Genomic DNA, 19,555 nt, shown 5'->3' with positions numbered 1-19,555 from the left:
TTCTTATGTTAATCCCCATACATTACATCATTAGTTTTAGATGAAGTGTTCCATGATTCATTGTTTGTGCATAACACCCAGTGCTCCATGCAGAATGTGCCCTCCTCAATACCCACCACCAGGCTAACCCATCCTCCCACCCCCCTCCCCTCTAGAACCCTGTTTGTTTTTCAGAGTCCATCGTCTCTCATGGTTCGTGAGAGGGAAAGTCTTAAGCAGACTCCCTGCTGAGGGCTGAGCCCAAGTGGGGCTCAGTCTCATGAGCCTGAGATCATGACCTGAGCCAAAACCAAGAGTTGGCCGTTAACTGACCGCGCCACCCAGGCACCCCCCATCACACATATGTTGGTATGTAAGATGTCTCAGGTCAGGATCCCAGGGTCCTGGGATTGAGCCCCACATCGGGATCCCTGCTCGGCGGGGAGCCTGCTTCTCCCTCTCCCACTCCCCCTACTTGTGTTCCCTCTCTGTGTCTCTTTCTATCAAATAAATAAAATCTTTAAAAAAAAATTTTTTCTGGGCGCCTGGGTGGCTCAGTTGGTTAAGCGACTGCCTTCGGCTCAGGTCATGATCCTGGAGTCCCTGGATCGAGTCCCGCATCGGGCTCCCTGCTCGGCAGGGAGTCTGCTTCTCCCTCTGACCCTCCCCCCTCTCATGTGCTTGCTCTCTCTCATTCTCTCTCAAATAAATAAATAAAATCTTTAAAAAAAAAATTCTTTCTTTATTTGACACAGAGGGAGACATAGTGAGAGAGAGAGAGCACAAGCCGGGGAGCGGCAGGCAGGCAGAGGGAGAGGGAGAAGCAGGCTCTCTGCTGAGCAAGGAGCCCCATGCAGGACTTGATCCCAGGACCCTGGGATCATGACCTGAGCCGAAGGCAGACGCTTAGCCGACTCAGCCACCCAGGCGCCCCTAAAAAAAAAAAATTCTTAACACTTTCCTTATTAAGCATCTTTATTGATTCATTATTGTCCTACTTCTTTTGATTCTTTAAACATGATTTCTTTTAGTTCTTTGAACATACTTACAATAACTGCTTTGATGTCTTTGCCTGCTAAATCCAACTCCTGGGGACACTTAGAAATAGTTTCTTTTTTTTTTTTCTTAAAGATTTATTTATTTGACAGAGAGAGACAGTGAAAGAGGGAACACAAGCAGGGGGAGTGGGAGAGGGGGAAGCAGGCTTCCCGCGGGGCGGAGCCCGATGCGGGGCTTGATCCCAGGACCCTGGGATCATGACCTGAGCCCAAGGCAGACGCTTAACGACTGAGCCACCCAGGCGCCCCTAGAAATAGTTTCTATTGACTTTTACTTTTCCTGAGAATGAGTCATACTTTCCTATTTTTTTGCATATTTTATTGAAAACTGCATTTTTAAAAATAATATATTGTAGCAACTCTGGATCCTGATTTTCTCTCTCAAGGCTGTCTTTTGTGTCATGCATTTAGTAATTTGCCTAGGTTAAACCTATGAAATATCTCTCTCTGAAGGGTGTGGCTGCTCCTATCTCGGCTTTTTTCTTGTTTTTATTTTTGTCTGGCTTCATAGGGGTCACCTCTGTGTCTAATTAGCCCCATGGTCAGCCAATCATGGGATGGAAATTACACTCAAACACCTCAAACCAATAAGGCTTCTGTCCTCTGATAATGAATTTGTTGGGGGGTGCCGGTTAGGGGAGCCCATTCAAAGTTCAGGTTTTTACTTTTATTTTCCATTGGGCCGTTTCACAGTTCCTTTATGCATGAATCCTCAAGGTCAGCTAGGAGTATGTGATGATCTTGGACCTTCTGTTCTCAGCTGTAAATGTGTGCAGTATCATCCAAGAACGCACTCACCCCACCACCACTGTAACTTCAGGGTAGTAGAACCATTGGCCTGCTCCTGGTCCAAATCCAGTGAGCCCTCTCTGGCTGGGGCAGCAAAGCTGCCGGTCCTACAGCATCTCCCCACCTTGGCAAAATCTCCAGGTGACTGGGCTGGGCAGAGGGCTGGAAAATGGGAGCCTCCCCAGGTGAGGGTGCCACAGATTCCCACTGTTAGTACTGAATTTTAGCAGTTGTTCAAGCAAAAGCACTCCTCATATTGTTATATACCTTTGATCTATCTCCAGAGTGCTAAAAATGGTTGTTTTCATCCATTTTTTCCAGCTTTGTAATGGCTTTTTAAGAGAAGACGATTTGCGGGGCGCCTGGGTGGCTCAGTTCTTAAGCATCTGCCTTCGGCTCAGGTCATGATCCCAGGGTCCTGGGATCGAGCCCCGAATTGGGCTCCCTGCTCAGTGGGAAGCCTGCTTCTCCCTCCCCCACTCCCCTTGCTTGTGTTCCCTCTCTTGCTGTGTCTCTGTCAAATAAATAAATAAATAAATAAATAAATAATCTTAAAAAATAAAAATAAAAAAATTTTAAAAAAGGGAAGAGGATTTGCCTACCCCTTCACTCTGCCATAGCTGGAAGTCCCACCCTCCTCAACAAATATTTGATGAATAATAAGTGACTAAACACTGCGTAATCCGTCTGCTACCTCTACCACTCTACTGAAACTGTCCCATCAAAAACGATCAGTTGCCTCCCAGTCACTGAAACAGGTTCTGGGTAAGACTGACCTGGGTTGAATTCCAGTTCTGCCACTTAGAAATTGTGCACTTGGCAAGGGTGCTTATATTCTCCAAGTTTTTGTTTTCTCTTCTGCTCAATGGCTAAAATCATGCCGATGGTGTTATTGTGAGGACAGTGGGATGTGAGTAAGCATCTGGGTGGACACTGCAGGGTTCTTTCCAACAGTGTTTGTCAGGAGACCTGAGCTCCTGTACAGAATGTGAGTCTGGGACGCCTCTTGACCTTTTCATAGCCCTTACACTCGATGGACACATAGGTGGTGGGAATGCAAGGATAAGATCATGAAAATCCTTTGAGACTGGATCTATTATACACAATTCTAAGGTATTATTATGCCTTATTACGATGTTCTTCGGGAACTTTTTAAAATCCCTCTCTGGGAAATTTTGGGTATAGTAGAATTTCTAAAAATAGGGAAGCTACTGAAATTACTTCTCTGACTTCTTTTATCCTGGACATTTTAACCATGATACTGTTGAGGGTTTCTGAAAGACAAGCACCTCAGATATAAATCCTTCTTAATGAGAAACTCTCACATTTTTAGGTGTTTATTCTTCTAAGAACTAAAGGACATGGCCCCCCAAATCAGAAATAAAGCATCAATTTGGTGGTTAAGGATGGAGAAGAGGGAACATGACCAAACAGAATGCTTGGAATTTGAAATAAAAATAGTGTGGTGAGGCCATCACCATTTAGGGCCTTGCTGAAAGTCTGGTTCTTTCTGCAGGAAATGCATGTTTAAAAACAGAATAAAAAACAAATGTCTTTCTGTCTTCTTTAACATTTCTTCCTTAAAAAAAATAATAAATAATAAAATAAAATAAAATTTCTCCCTTTTTGGCCTTCCTTTAATTAGCGGTGCACTATTCGCTATTATTATTCACTCCTGTTATTTGTTTCTTCCTGTGTTGGCCAGGCTGCCAGCTCTGCAAAGGCAGGGATGGTACTTCTGTGTATCCGCCTCCATGCTCGGTCCTGTTCCTTGCTATCACCTACAGTCAATGATTACACTACGTTCACCCCCTTACTCAGAAACCTTCAGTGATTCTCCCCTGTACTTAAAATGTGGTCCTCAGATTTTTTTTCTTTTTGATTGCATGTTCTTATCAGCAAACTAATGCTTACATATCCTCTAATAGACACACATGTAATTTATTTCAAAACTGTACTCCTATCAGGGTGCCTGGGTGGCTCAGTCAGTTAGGGGTCTGCCTTCAGCTCAGGTCATGATCCCAGGGTCCTGGGATCAAGCCCCGCATCGGGCTCCCTGCCCAGCAGGAAGCCTGCTTCTCCCTCTCTCACTCCCCCTGCTTGTGTTCCCTCTCTCGCTGTCTCTCTGTCAAATGAATAAACAAAATCTTAAAAAAAACAAAACTGTACTTCTATCTTATATAAATTATAAGCATCTACCAATATAGGAAGTTTAAGAGGATGACATAAAAAAAAGTATAAATAGAATTTGTAATATCTTCTCTCTGTACCTTGCATACTCCACTCTGGAGACCACTGGTCTGTAGGATAAAATCCAGCTTCTTTAAAACACAGCTTTCAAACTGGGGTTTGTTGATCCTTGAATAACATGGGTTTGAACTGCACAGGTCCACTTATATGTGAATTTTGTCTCAGTACAGTACTGTAAATGTATTTGCCCTTCCTTATGGTTTTCTTAATAATACTTTGTTTTCTCTAGCTAACTTTATTGTAAGAATACAGTACATAATACATATAACATACAAAATGTGTGTCAGTCAGTGCTTTATGTTATCAGTCAGGCTTCTGGTCAACAGTAGGCTATTAGTAGTTAAGTTCTGGGGGCGTTCAGAGTTGGCGCTCCTAACCCTGCCTTGTTCAAGGGCTAAGATGTTCAGTTCTCTGCTTCACACCGCCACTCACAGTGCTGATGTGTTATCAAGCAATTTATGTCTATGAAAGACTCTCCTTTATAAATACATTAGTAGAAGAGAGATATGATAGATGTAGCCATCAGCCATCAAATCTTTCCTATACTGGTCACAAGTATAGGGCCAAGTGTATACACTAAGGGTCAATTTCCAGATTCCAAACTACAAAATGTACCCTCTCCTGAAAGTGATCTGCCTAGGAATGGCTGGCATTGAGCTGATTTCTTTTTTCTACCTCCCCTTTCCCAATTGCTCTGGCCCTTCACAGCAGAAAGCCACCCCTGAGCCATCTGAACTGTGCTTTGTCCCCAGATGAAGGTATAATCTGAGAATGCAGTATACTTGAGGGAGAATTTCCTGAGAGCCAAGTAAGAAACACCAACAGGGCAGCACTTTATTTCATTCCCTGGACAAATACTGGCAAGCCTCTGGGCTGCGGACCATGGCTATCTTAGAATTAGGAGTCACGGGTGCCTGGGTGGCTCAGCCGTTAAGCGTCTGCCTTCAGCTCAGGTCATGATCCCAGGGTCCCGGGATCGAGTCCCACATCGGGCTCCCAGCTCGGCAGGAAGCCTGCTTCTCCCTCTCCCTCTCCCCCTGCTTGTGTTCTTGCTCTCGCTATCTCTCTCTAAAATAAATAAATAAAATCTTAAAAAAAAAAAAAAAAAGAAGTCACAAGTGAGGTGGTGGAAGACTTGTAGGAATATAGTGTTTTAAAAATCTTCTTGTACCATTTATTTATGTATTTTAGAGACGGGGGAGGAGTAGAGGGAGAGAGAATCCCAAGCCGACTCCATGCTGAGTGCAGAGCCTGATGCGGCGCTCAATCTCACAACCCTGAGATCACAACCTGAGCTGAAACCAAGAGTCTGGAAACCAAGAGTCTTGTTCAACCAACTACACCACCCAGGCATCCCCGGAATATAGTGTTTTAATTAGAAAATGAAGCTAAACTTTTTCTGACAGAAAATGAGTGTTTAACTGAGTGGTTTAGCCATGTAGGTTGGTTTTGCCAATTAAGTGATATTCCACAAGTGGAATGGGCTAGATCTATGGCTCCATGTTTTTGATGAAAATATGCAAAGCACTTATCCGATACACAATACACCAGAAATTTCAACATTTGCAACTATTTCATCTTCTGATGACCACTGCCTTAAACTAACATTCACAATATTCACAACCACGCTTTCCTGTCTCTCCTGTCAGTCCCCCTCAAGCTTCAGCCAAACCAGTCATGCTCCTAGGCACTCTCCCAGATCTACACCTATGTATGTGTTCATGTCAGTTCCTCCCTCGGAAATACCCTTCCCTCCCACCTCCGTGTGTTGAATTCCTACCTAACAGCTGCTTGATCTGAGGCACTAATTAGGTACTGAGGATGGAAAATGAACATAATGATAACCGTGGCCCCATTTTCATAGGATGTCAGAGTCTACTATGGGAGACAGATAAGCAGTGACAATACAGTATTGCAGAGCTATGACGGGGAGCCATGAGGTTCTGGGAACTCAGCAGGGCCACCCTCTCTTCCCCTGGAGGTCAAGGAAGTCTCAGGGGAAGTGACCAGAAAGCCAAAACCCACTGATGAGCAGGAGTTGGCCTGACATTTTACAGGAAGGGGAAAGAAGAGGACTGATCTATACTGAGAGAACAAAAGTGAGTTTAATTGACAGTGTCAAAGCAATCCCTCTGGGAAGTCAGGATTTTGACCAGGAGAGACATGCTTACTTAACTGTGGGGTCCAGACAGAAATTTCTACCAAGTTGAATCTGTTTTATATTCTTGAGATACTGGTCACATTCTCTCAAAAGCCCAATTTAGAATAGACTGAAAGTCAAGGGAGAGGTCATCTCTATAAAAATTTTCCCTTGCTTTTTTTCCAAAAACAAAATATTTGAACCCCAGGCTCAACTGCTTGGGGAACGGACAGACTTTTTATACTAGGTTCACCAGAAATAGTGCTAAATGAATACTCTTGGGAAGTCTGGGAAGTCTGGTTTATCTATGTGGCTCTGTTCTAAGTATGGAGGCACCCTCTAAACAAATAAGGAAATAAGGAGAAGCACAGAAGATACAACATTGTTTTCAGGGACTGCCTTGTGCCACAGCAGAGGAAAGACTGTGAGGGCTTAAGGTATCTGGTTCCTCACTGCTCCACCTCTGATCCTCTCCCTCACTGTCCTGAGCCAGAGGCCACAAAAGCACCTTCACTGAGGGATGGATGTTCAATTCTCCGCTTCTCCGCCACTCACGGTGCTGATGTGTTATCAAGCAATTTATGTCTATGAAAGACTCTCCTTTATAAATACATTTGTAGAAGAGAGATATGATAGATATAGCCATCAGCCATCAAATCTTTCCTATACTGGTCACAATCTGGTATCCAATAACTCTTTGTTCATTCAAAACAGAAAATATACTCAGCCTGCTAGTTCTCTGATACAGTCCACCCACGCATCATTGCAATGGATTTTTATTTTACTTCTCATCTGTTTTCTTAGTTGTGTATCTTCTTCAAGTGCCCATGTGGAGGGTTAACATTTTCTCGATGAAACTATTCACTGTGGCAGTAGAATCAGGGAAGTTTCATCCACGAGGGCTTAGTTATCGAAGCACCAAAGGATGTCATCATAAAACACTGACTGACTGTGCAAGTCACATGACATGGACCCCAAGGATTACCTAACCAGCTATGTTCCCACAGATGATATTGTTGGTAAAGCTACTTCATCTTTCAGGAAAGCCATTATAAACTTATTTCAGAATACAAAAATTCATTTTTGCTAGGAAGTTATTATCAATCTCAGGAGGGTCAAAAGTATGTTTGCTAACATTTTTCCATTAGAAATGTTTCCTATCAGTGATACCATGTTTTTCCAGATGGGTGGGCCAACTGTAATTCTGCTCTAAAACTCTGCTTTCTATCAGACCCCTCAGCATTTTCTGATTATGGCCTTTAACAAAGTTTGCAACAATGGTGAATGCAGGTGTGTGCTGAAATATGTATATAGATGCATTTGCAAATGGGTTTAGACCTTTGGGTGAAAAGGGCCTGAAGTCTCCTAAATAGAAAAATCTTCAAGTAAATCAGAACTGACTCAAGAGTTTGGAAATGGTACAGTGCTTAGTGACCTTATATCAAACCACAGCCAAGGCCACATTTTAACACGTCCCCACTCCCAGATTAATTTTATTTCTGTCACCCTCTTCACCTTTGAAATTCCTTCCATTAAGCAAAATTCAGGAGAACAAATACATTTTGACTTCTGTCCCTGATACCTCCCTGTGTGCCTTGATGAAAAATACAGTTTTAGTTTTCAGCCCTGCACCTGAGAGAGGTGGGGGTGTAATGAAATGAATTATGCCTCCTCTTTTCCCTGAAGCCCCAGGTTTTCCTAAGACAACACCCATATAACACATGCCAGTATATTTAGGCCTGAGGGCTCCTCAAAACGGAGCCCCTTTTCTTGCAGAGGGTCAGTTTAGTCTCTTTTTAGATAAGCAGACCTGCATGTGAACGCTACCTTGGTGCCAGGGCCTTTCCTGGGCAAAAGGCCGGGCCTTCTCCACCTGCAGCCGACCACCTCTCCTTCCCGGGCAGGGCCTTGCAGCGGCGCGGCGCGTCCAGCAGATGGAGCCGCAGCTGAATTTTCGCGAGCCGCTCTCTACACGGTAGAAGAGTCTGGAATAAACAGGAAGGGGATTTTTTTTTTTTAAAACATTCTAATTTTTAACATATATTGCCTTCTATGTCGGGTCAGAGGCTCTTTTTATTTGACTAAGTTGAAACGCATGTGAAGTTTTAAAAAAATCAGTGATTACGCAATCCCCAATACATGTTTTTTTAGGATTTCCATTCTTTCAAGGGACCCAAGAAACAAGTTTTTAGTAGTATTAACTGTCACAAGGGCATGGTGGTTCAGAAACGTTAGCGGGCAGCGCAGCATAAAGAAAGTCGGCCTCGAGAAAACACCATAAAGGAGAGGAGCAAGGCAGCCTCCCCAGGCCGCGGCGGAAGTGAGCTCCGTGAGGGGCGGGGCGGGGCGGTGGCTCCGGGCGCCGCGAAAAACAGCGCCGCCTGCCGGTGAAAAGGGAGAGTGCGCCGATCTGGCCCGGGGGCTGTGGCGTCGCTACCCGGTCCGCTTAGACCGAGCCGACATTCCAAAGTCCATTGCACTCAGGATGCTGCACGATATACCCCCTACCCAACGAAACCGAAAGTGATGGGCACAACCCGAGCAGCCTTTCTGTCGAGAAGGGAAACGTGCAGGCCCGTTATGGTTTTGGGGAACAATGTTTCAAAGGGCTTGACTGTTTTTAATGCTTCCTAAAGCTAAAAAGGATAATTGTTATTTAAGACAATCCTAAAGAAGAGGGAAAATAGAACCCGATAGGAGCTCTCTTTCGTTTATCCCAACCTTCCTTAAATTATTTACAAAATATTGTAAGTGGTTTCAGAAGCAAATTGGAAAAACCGGGCAAGGCACTGTGTTTCAAGGTGAATGCTCTTTATCATTTCCCATAACGGCCCCTCATTTTTATTCCAGGATTGTTGCAGTGGTGTTTCTTGAGTCCCTCCTCCTCTCCCCACTTCCCTTTTCTCTTCACTCATTTGACAGGAGCCTCCGCAATCATCTGCTTAGAACACGTCATCATCATCCACTGGGAGAGAGTTGTGGCACCACCTTTCTCCCCCTATGGCTGCAGCCCACAGAAAGAAGATGACGGGTTGTGCTTCTGCTCTTGATCCGGCGCAATTGCCAGGAATTGTAACCTGCAAGATGATGCCAAAGGGCAGCTTCCCCTTTTTTGATGCTGCAAGGAACTTTATGTTGCCCTTCGTTAGCTGATGCATTCTCCAGTAGAGCCCTGTCCTTCAGTTGCCCAAATGATGCAGTACATCCCTTCCACTTGCAGAGATTCAGTGCATTAAGTGTAAAAATCGCACATCTCTGTTTTTCTTCCAGTAAGGGAGTAAAGACCCATAGGTGGACGGTGTCCTTTGGATTAGTCATGCTGTTTATCATCAGGTCCCTGTTCTCTGACATGAAAATTCCCATCTCCCATCAGGGTGTAGTTGTAGGCATAAATTATGGGCTCTGGTTCAAAACAGGGCCCTCTCTTTTGTCCAGTGGCACCAGAAGCACACTAATTAGGGACCTAATTGGAACACAAGGCTTCTTGAGGGTCCTGGAGAGGGAAGTTGGGCCCCCAAGTCCTGTACTGATGACTTGGGCTGCAGCCTTCACAACCTGGATCCAACCAGATGAGCACTGAGAGCTCAGTGTTTGGAACACAAAGGAGAGCGATGAATATATAGTAACTTAGTGAATCAGGGACAAGATCCAAGAGGAAGCCTGACATTTGTTTATCAGCAGAGAAACGGAAGTAAAGGCGGGAATGTCTCCTTAAGTGTTACTGTGTTATAAAAATGTCCTTCAGGGAGACAATACATGAACAGGGCAGCTGATAACATTAATACTGTGCAGGTAGGTCTCTCACATCTCCAGGACTGCTGAACCAAGTGTTACGGGCAGGGATACAGCTCTGAGCCTTTCCTGCTGCAATCCTCAGAGGGAGTTGGCTCAGACAAAGCAAAGCAGCTTCTCCCTCAGTTCTCTTTGTTCTTCTTTGGAAAACGGGCTCTCTCTCAAGTCTCATACACCAGCTGCTTTCACCTCTTGTACAAGGGCAAAATAAAGTAATCACCAATAATGATTTGGACAGTGTATTTCTGGAGCCCTGAACTCAGTGAAATGCAGGATCAAATTACTTTTAGAATTCTAACATGCTGTAAATTTTATTCTGGGTTTTGAGGCAAAAATTTCAGAGAGGGGCCCCTCTTTATCGAATAAAAATAAAAATATTGCCTTCAGAAAGGGATAATGGAGACAGAGTGTTTTGAATCCCACTTAACCTAATAACTACATGTCCTGCACCTTATGCTTCAGAATCTCTTTCTCACCGGGGTTATGATTTTAGTGAGCAAATTCTTTGTCTGCTAAGCAATCCCTTAAGCAGTAGCAAAGGCCTCTCTGACAAATCACACCTTTTTATACCATAAGTGACTTTTTTCTAATAAGAATGATTTAACATAGCTCCTTTCAAAGTAGAAACATTCAGAATTTTCTATCCCAGATTCAAGCGTGGAATGAAGACAAAGGGTGCTTGTCTGGGGAATAGGCATGCCACTCCCTGAGCCCTCAGAGCATCTGCTGCCTGAACTGATTCTTAAATCAAAAGTCACACATGACTTCTGTGCTTGACAGCTGAGGTGGCCTTCGATGTCCAGTGTGGGCCAGCTGGAATGGGTTCACACGCACAACAGAAAATGGGCTCTTTGGGTCAAGAGAAAGCTTACTGGGCTGAGAAGGACTAGGGTGATGTGTTGGAAATACTGTTGGTTTACTTCTTGGGAATTCCCCTCCCCCCCCCCAAAGTAAGTACTTTCAGTCCCTTTATGTGGCATCCTCAGGCTCTTTACGACAGTTCCTACTTCGGGGGGATTTTATCTGCTCACTAAATATTGGCTATTTGGTCCAGAATAACAGAAAATCTGCATGTTTTTACTCAGTCAGGACTTAGGCTGAGTAGAGAGCAGCTCCTCTCTGCCAGTTCCTGGTGACTTCATTCTTTCTAGCACTCTCCAAGAGGAGGTGAGAGCAACCCCCAGCCAGAAACCAGCCCCACGTTAGCAGCTAATTTAATGGCTCAAGTTCTACAGGTGAGGCCCAGATGAGCTTCTAAAATAATTCTGAAGCTAGATAAGGAACGAATAAGCAGGTGTTAAGGGAGTATATATGCCTTTGTAATTAACAGAAAATTTTGATAGTCACTGGGCATGTATATTCATACTACTACCCTGTGTTTATATTACTATCTGTTACCCAGACAGCATATTACAGAATGCCTTTCATCTGACAGGTCCTTTCCTGTGTTAACCTTGTATATTAAGGCACTTCAATTTAATAGCCAGAAGCATTTGGAGGGCAAGAGCCCTGTCATGCCCTTGCCCTTTATGTTTCATGCAGTACCCAGCAAAATATTAGATATGCAGTAGGTGCTCAGGAAAGAGCTGCTTTAAGAAAAAAAAAACAAAAAACAACAAAAAGAGTATGGACTAAAGGAGCGATGAATGGTTGTGCTTTAATCCTGGGATTAGGCCTGCCTTTATCGTCACATCTGAGGAAACTGGAGAGTGACACTTCATGGACAGAAAATAGAAGTGGAGATATCGCAGCTTCTCCGGCTGATCAAATGATGACAGTGGCTGGCTTTCCCATATGCCAGAAACCATAGGCGTACTTTACATATGTTATCTCATTTATACCTCACCCCCGGCTAAGTTTACTATTATTACTGCCCTTATTTTACATATGACAAAACATTACCACACAATGTTGTGGGCCACACAACCAATAAATAGCCTCATCAGGACTTGAGTCCAGAGATAAGTCAGTCTTCAGAATCCACGCCTTGAGGCCCACTCATGCTCCAGAATATCAAATAACACCATTTATAGCTCCATTCCCTAACTACCCTTCCTTGCAGAATTGCCTCACGACATCATATCTGAGGTGGGAGGGAAAGAGGGAAGCGGGTAATAAGCAAACACAATTCATAACTGACATGTCTCAGTCTTCACGGTTTTGATGTTCTTTTCTCTGTGTTATCTCATTTAATCCTCACAGTACTCTGTCCAGTATGTTACTATTAGCTCGTATAGATAAGGAATGTATCTCCGGGGAACAGGTGGGTTTAGAACAACAACAACAAAATGCTAAAATTCCAAGCCAAGAGGTAACAAATGTACTGGTCGGTAACACCAAGCCTGCCTCAGCCTCTCACCTCAGCCCAGAGGGCTGGTGTAGGGGCTTCCTTCACTCCCTTCCTTTCTTACTTATTAATGCTCCATGAACCATAAAGCTTATGGCTGTCCCTACCTGCGCCATAAATCCAAATATGGTTAATGTTGACCTGATGTGCCACTAAGTCATTTCAAAAGCAGAGGCAAGGTAGAGAGGAAACAATAAGAGTGACAATGCATGGAATGCTATGTAACAATTAAAAAGAATGAATTACATTAAAACATATTGCCAGGAAGTGATCTCCACAGGCATAGTGGGTTGACAAAAATAATAAGAGCAAACAGCGGAATAAAAAAATACAGCATGGTACCATGTATGTTTTTAAAAGACACAAAACAATGTTACACACACACACACGCACACGCACACGCACACACACACACATCTATGCAAAAACACGTAGCAAACAGTTGGTTATACCCCAAATTGATAACTGATTTTCCTGGGGAGAGGCCGAGGCTTGGGGTGAGGTGGATAACATTGGCTCACTTTATCTTTTACAAGATTATTTATTCAAATAACATACGTGTAAAAGAAAAAAAAAAAGGAAAGAACAGAAAAGAAACAAGTGTTGCTGCTGGAAAAGAAAAGATTAGCAACGCACGGTAAAGTACCGTAATTGGTACAAAACCCTCCAGACAAAAATCCACTGCCTTGCTCATGTCCATAAGAGACCAGGGGATAAGCAGAGAGTTCTCATATTGGCATTATTATTATGAATTGGGTGAGTTTTAAGATGTAATGTCTCCTTACTCTACGAGAAACACGGTGCTGAGAAGTACATTACACCTGGAGCCAGACAGCCAAAGTTCAAGGCCTGACTCTGCATTTCTCTGTAACCTTGGGCTAATGTCTCAAGGCCTTACTTTCCTTATCTGCAGAGTTAAGATAACAGTAACATACTTCATAGGATGTTTCGAGGACTGAGATTACACACAGGAAATAAGAGCAAAATCATGCAGACTGAGACTTAGAATTTATAACTTATGTTTGTGTTGACTGTCTTCCCATTCTTTCCCTCCCACTTTAGAGAATTATGTTTTCTCACACCTTTAAGTATGCCCCACACTGAGGCAGAGTTAAATGAACAAGCCATCAGTCTTCAATATAATATTTGCTGATCACAGGCCTCCATTATTTGAGCCTTTAGATTATGAACATGCATAGTTTTTAAGCTTCAATAACCTGCATTCATGTATTTATTTTAAAGAATATATTCATTTGATTTGTGTATACAACATACTCTTTTCCTGTGAAACCTACTTTTGATGCAAGAACTAAAATACCTAAATCAGAGAGACCATTTAAAGTACAAGTCAAAAATATCATTAACATTTTTTTTGCACCTTAAATGTGCTTATTTGTGGTCCTACTAAAATTTCAAGCTGTTCTGAAATTTCCAGAATCCAATTACATGCCTTATAAGAAAAAGGGTTTCAAAAATAATCAAAGAAACACTAGTACCACCAATATAATCAGACACAAAAGAGAAACATGAGCGGATGAATAAATATCAGTTGCATGCACACAGCACCATGCCAACCAGGCAGGATGTAACTATGTTCAATCACAGCCTCACCTTTGAAACAGAGCCAGGTTCTCTACTTTTGCTGGATGTGCCTGTATTAAAAAGCGCAGGGACCTGAAGATCTCTGGTGAAGCAAAGAAGAATCCAGTTTAAGTTGTTTTGCGTTTGAGTTCGGAAAGGATCCATCTGAAGGAACCAATACCAAACACACAAAGCACACATCCCACCCGGGCTCCTCCACCCCATTCAACTGGGCTGTCAGTTTAGAGCTGGGCGCCCATTGTTCACTTTGTTCTACTCTAATTAGACTTGACAGATTGCTCTTTCTAGCTAGACTGGCTATTGCCAAGAACGGAGATAAGAGGTGAGGCTGACCTTGTCACTCTGCCCTTAGAATCAGTGCCCCACCCCCCAACCTAGTCCACCAAGAGTGAAATGTACCCCACCACGGCTCAGATCTGTGCCCCTTTTCCAGACCCTGGGCAGTCCCGGCGCCTCGGACTTGTCTTTCCGTACTGTAAGATTCAAACCCTCATTGTCTGCGTGAGGGGAATAAGTGTACTCTAATATTTTTCACATTAATACTCTGACCCTTGTTTTTGTTTTGTTTTTTCCTTCAGGCCTGGTAGGGAAAAAACAGACCGGCCTTTCTGAAGGGAAAGATACTGCAGTTCCTCCCGGGAGCCAGGAAATACTGATTGCTTAATGAAACAGAGCTGTGGAAGGATTCGGGCCCTGACACTATCTCATGTGTCGGAAGCAAATCCCTGGCCCCGCTGCCCTCAGTGGCCATATCTGTAAAATGCCATCAAGACTTCTTGAACCTTTGTCGTATCAAAAACATGTTATACTGGTGTTAAATAAAAATTAGATCATAAAATGGTAGAGCTGGAAATGATCTTAGAGATCATCTAGTCCAATATCTTCATTTGGAAGATAAAAAATAAAATAAAAAACAGAGGACAAAAGAAGGAGGGGACATGCACAGGGTCATGAAATTAGTTCTTAAACTTTAAACACCTGGCACTGAACAACAGCTTGCTAATTAGCTTTGTCTCTACCCTGCCATTTCCTAGTTTATCCTATGCTTGATAATAAATCATATTGGCCAGGCAGGCAACTTTCTTTCTCTGAGGAAGGAATTCTCCTCACCCAAGGACTGTGTTTTCAGAAATGCTTCCCTTTACTGAGAATCCAATGACCTTGTAATAAATAGATCCTGACTCACCCAGTGCCACATGCCTCTTACTGGGGTGCAGAATGGAATTCAACAGACTTCGGATCTGGGGCCCTGCTGTCAAATAGGAGTGACCCCCTCCTTGACCTAAGTCTGGCTATGCCCATTGCCTCAAGAGCTGTGAGCAGGAGAGACTTGTTAGAAATTTCTCCTTGGAACAAATCTAGTGTTTCCCAGTTTGTAATGTAAACAGATTCATTTATGGTTCACTCACCCATCTACAAGTATTTATTAAAAGCCCATTTTTTTAAAAAGATTTTTATTTATTTATTTGAGAGAGAAAATGAGATAGAGAGAGCATGAGAGGGGGGAGGGTCAGAGGGAGAAGCAGACTCCCTGCTGAGCAGGGAGCCCGATGCAGGACTCCATCCTGGGACTCCAGGATCATGACCTGAGCAGAAGGCAGTCACTTAACCAACTGAGCCACCCAGGCACCCCTAAAAGCCCATTTTTTTATTAAGCCCCTGAGGGCTGGCAAGACTAGTACAATGAGTAGGATCCAGCCTCAAGGAGCCTCAGAAGGAGCAAGCAGTGTAAACACTGATGTGCGTGGGAGCATTGTGGGAAGAGGGGGGAAGGAGGAGACAGCCGATTTTCCTTGATTGGGGTTTAAGGAATTAAAAAACTTCATAGAGAAAAAGAATAAAAATAAAAATAAATGTTAAAAAGCCGTCATAGAGGAGGTGATACTTGAGCTGAACTTCAGGAAATGAAGGCTATTTTCCAGGTGGAAGTGAGGAAGGTACGTAGCATCAGACAGAGCATGAGCCTGCTGTTTTTGGCGAAAAAAATGTTTTTGGCTTGCGTAGTATGAGGAAGCATCGACCAAAGATGAGATTGGACATTTAGGTAGAGATCAGTGAAAACACTATATCACAGAGGAATAAGTTTGCATTTTATCGTGGCAGTTCAGGGGACCCACTGAAAAGTTCCAAGCAGGGAAGTAACGCGGTTCCGATTGCATTTTGTAAAGATGGCATTGATGGCCAGTGTGGAAGACATTGGGGGAGGACTGGGAAGGAGCAAGACCCAAGGCAAAGAGACCTCAGGACACAACTGCAACAATTTAGGTGACATAAGACAGCTCTCTCAGTCTCTTCAAAAAGTCAGCGGGAAGAACCAAGGGAGGGCACTGTTTTAGTTTTTGTTTCCAAAAGACTTCAGCCACTTTGGGTCCTGACTCAGCTAGATCAACTGTAAAGAGAAAATGTGGAAGACAAATAGAGTCTTAGTTAATATTAAGGTATTCTTGTGCATTTTGTTAGGTGTGATAATGTTACCCTGGTAGTGTAACAAAACAGCATACCGAAGTGTTTAATGGGCGAGATGTCATGATGTCTGGATTTGCCCTAAAACACTGTAGAAATAATAGATGAAGTAACTATGATGAAAAGTTAATAATTATTAAATCCAGATGATGGATATGTCAGGGTTCATTATGCTCTATGTATATTTGAAAATTATCAAAATGAAAAGCTAATACATTAGGCAAAGGAAAATGAGATCCCAAATGAAAGAAATTAGAGTGAAAATGGAGAGGAGAGAGCTGTAGAGATAGCTAAATGACAGAATTAACAAATTAACAATGCTCAGTGACTGGTTAAAAGTGGTTATTGAGGTTTTTTTGGTTTTGGGGTTTTTTTTTGTTTTTTTGAGAGAGAGAGAGAGAGAGCACTGAGCTGGGAGGAGAGGGAAAAGCAGGCTCCCGTTGAACAAGGAGCCTGATGAGGGGCTAGATCCCAGGATCCTGGGACCATGACCTGAGCCGAAGGCAGACGCTCAACTCACTGAGCCACCCAGGTGCCCTCAAAAGTGGTTACTGAAATTGAAGAGTTGACATGACTTCCAGGCTTTTGCTTAGGTGCCTGGGAAGACAGGAAAGAACCCACTCTTTCAGGCATGCGGAATTGGAGTTTCAGAGAAACACCGAGTTAGTGCCATCTGGTAGGCAGTTGGACACATAGATCTAAAGATTAGGAGAGAAGCTAGGGCTGGTGGTGTGGATTTGTGAGCTGTCTACTCACCAACACTTGGGTAGTGATTCAAACCATTGGGAAAGCATGGCGGACGAGAAGGTAAGATGGCTGAGGAAGAAGCCCAAGGCACACTTATATTTAAGAAGTGGGGAGAGGAAGAACTTTCAAAAAAGAAAAATGGCCAGAGGATAAGTATGAGAAGAAACAGGAAAAAAATAATTTCTGGAGAATCTGTCAAGAAATAAGGGGTCAACAGAATCAAATACCCCAGGTTAAAATGTGAAACCCACTGAATTTAGCATCTAAGTGACAACTGTCAAAGACCTTTCAGGAGAAACTAATGTGTTGAAAAGTAAATCGGGAGAGTAAGTGAAATCTGAAAGATGGGGTGGGCTGGATTGCATGGTGATCACAGGAAGAGGGGGTGCCTAGAAATGGTTTGCAAATGGGCAAGGTCTGGGTCCAATCAATAACCTCTGCTCAAGGGGCTCAGTAGAAGTGGATTCCTGAGAGGAAAAAAAAGAACAAGTTTTAGGTGAAGCAAGGAGGAGGAGGGTGCATTCTATAAAGAGATTAAGAATATAGGGGACAGTTCAATGAAACAAAGATCCCAGAGGGCACTGTGGAGAGAGTTTACGAGGTCAGCAGTGTCTGAGAGTCAGGAGAGCACAAGGGGATTCTTTTGACCTCTGGCTGGCGTGTCTTAGCAACCTCTTCAATGATTCCCCAAATACAATTCTCTCCACCCCACACCATCTTGCAGGTATCAAATCTGGAAAATGTTTATAAAACATGACCTTGATCATGTCAAACCCTTGCCCCAAAACTTTTATTAGCTCCAATACCTACTGCATTAGGTATTAGGTATAATATAGCCCTTCCATAATCTGATCCTGACCTGCTTTTCTCAGCCTGATCTTTTTGGGCTTGCTTGTTTTTATTTGTTTTGTTTTGTCTTCCTTTTCACGAAACTTCCTTCCAGAATGCCAGGCTATTCACTATTCTCTGAATCTATTAATTACATAAAATATTATAGAAAAAGCGCTGAGAAGTGTCTAGCATATAACGGCATTCGACAGATGTTAGTTTTTGTATACTAACCTATTTATAATTCCCCTGTAACCATTTCATGCAGTTCTCTCTTCACTGAAGTGTCTTTCCACCTTTCTTTACGTTACAGAGCAAGTTTCAGCTCAGGTGTCATCTATTCTAGGAAGCCTTTCCTGGGTCTGCAGCACACACCTCTCTACCTCTCTTGACACTCAGCCTGTTAGATCTGCTTGAATGTCTGTTTCTCTCATTAGAATATAAGTTTCCAGAAGGCCAAAGCCATATAAATATATATATATTTTTTTAACATATTTAGAGCATTGGTACATAGCACAGTACATGGTACTATACATACAAAAAAAAAAGGTGTTGAACAAAACTTTGCTCCCTTTCCTCTTTTTTCTTTTTTCCTTTCCTCCTTTTTAAAACTGCGTTTTTACATGCTATATGGTATGGTTTCTTATATGATATCCTCACTCTGTTCTTGGAGGGCAGTTTTTTGCCACCCCAGTGTCCCTTCCTGTTCTTCTGGCAACAGGCTTGATTTTGGTTGTGAATTCTCTGCTCTTAGTCTTTGTGATCCAGATGGGGCTCCCCCTACCCCTGGGGTTAGGGTGGAGGACAAGTCACAGGTCTAAATTAGCCAGTTATTGTCCTAGTCCTATGGTCTTCCTGATTGGTTTGAGTGAGCGTATGCTCTAAGCCTTCCAATCAAAGTAGATCTCAGGATTTTAATCTTTCGAGTTAGTGGAAGAGGGGTGCGCTCTCCCTCTCTCTCTCTTTCTCTGCTGGACATGGAGTCAATAGGGTGCAAGGCTGCTGTAGTCATTTTGATACCACAAGCGACAAGCCTGTTCTTGAGAATGAAGGTAATACTTGGAGAGAACACAACCAAGAGAAAGAGAGTCCTGGTGATGGAAGCAAGAACTGAATTCAGCCATGCTTGGAAAGAAAACTATTGCTTGTCCGTTTGTGTTGGGTTTTCTGTTATTTGCAACAAAACCATCTTTTTTTTTTTTTAAGATTTTATTTATTTATTTGAGAGAAAGAGAGTGAGAGAGCACAAGCAGGGGGAGGGGCAGAGGGAGAAGCAGGCTCCCCTACGCCAAGCAGGGACGTGATCCCAGGATCCTGGGATCATGACCTGAGCCGAAGGCAGACGCTTAACCGACTGAACCACCCAGGCGCCCCTGCAGCAAAACCATCTTAACTGATATAATATTTAGATATAACTTATTTATGTAACTGATACAATTATTTATATTATGTATCTAGTACACTGCTTGACACATAAGACTCTTTAATAAATGTGTGTTTAATCGATAAATAAGTTGTTGTGAGGTACAGCAGTTATTTCTTTCTTTTTTTTTTTTTAAA

The 19,555-nt window shown here is 43.1% G+C and overlaps 1 long non-coding RNA gene across 1 annotated transcript; it reads right to left on the bottom strand.

Moving 5' to 3' along the window:
- Positions 1-5,177: 5,177 nt before the first annotated feature.
- On the bottom strand, positions 5,178-14,890 carry LOC145721786 (uncharacterized). The gene is made up of 3 exons (XR_014145694.1): positions 13,967-14,890; positions 8,044-8,201; positions 5,178-7,118 (listed from the first exon to the last, which is right to left on the bottom strand). It is a non-coding gene; the product is annotated as an uncharacterized LOC145721786 (long non-coding RNA).
- Between the last annotated feature and the right edge of the window lie 4,665 nt (positions 14,891-19,555).

Source organism: Leptonychotes weddellii, chromosome 5, assembly GCF_054177405.1.
Source record: "Leptonychotes weddellii isolate Sample4059 chromosome 5, ASM5417740v2, whole genome shotgun sequence".
Taxonomy (NCBI): Eukaryota; Metazoa; Chordata; class Mammalia; order Carnivora; family Phocidae; genus Leptonychotes; species Leptonychotes weddellii.
This window is presented reverse-complemented; position numbering and strand designations above follow the sequence as displayed.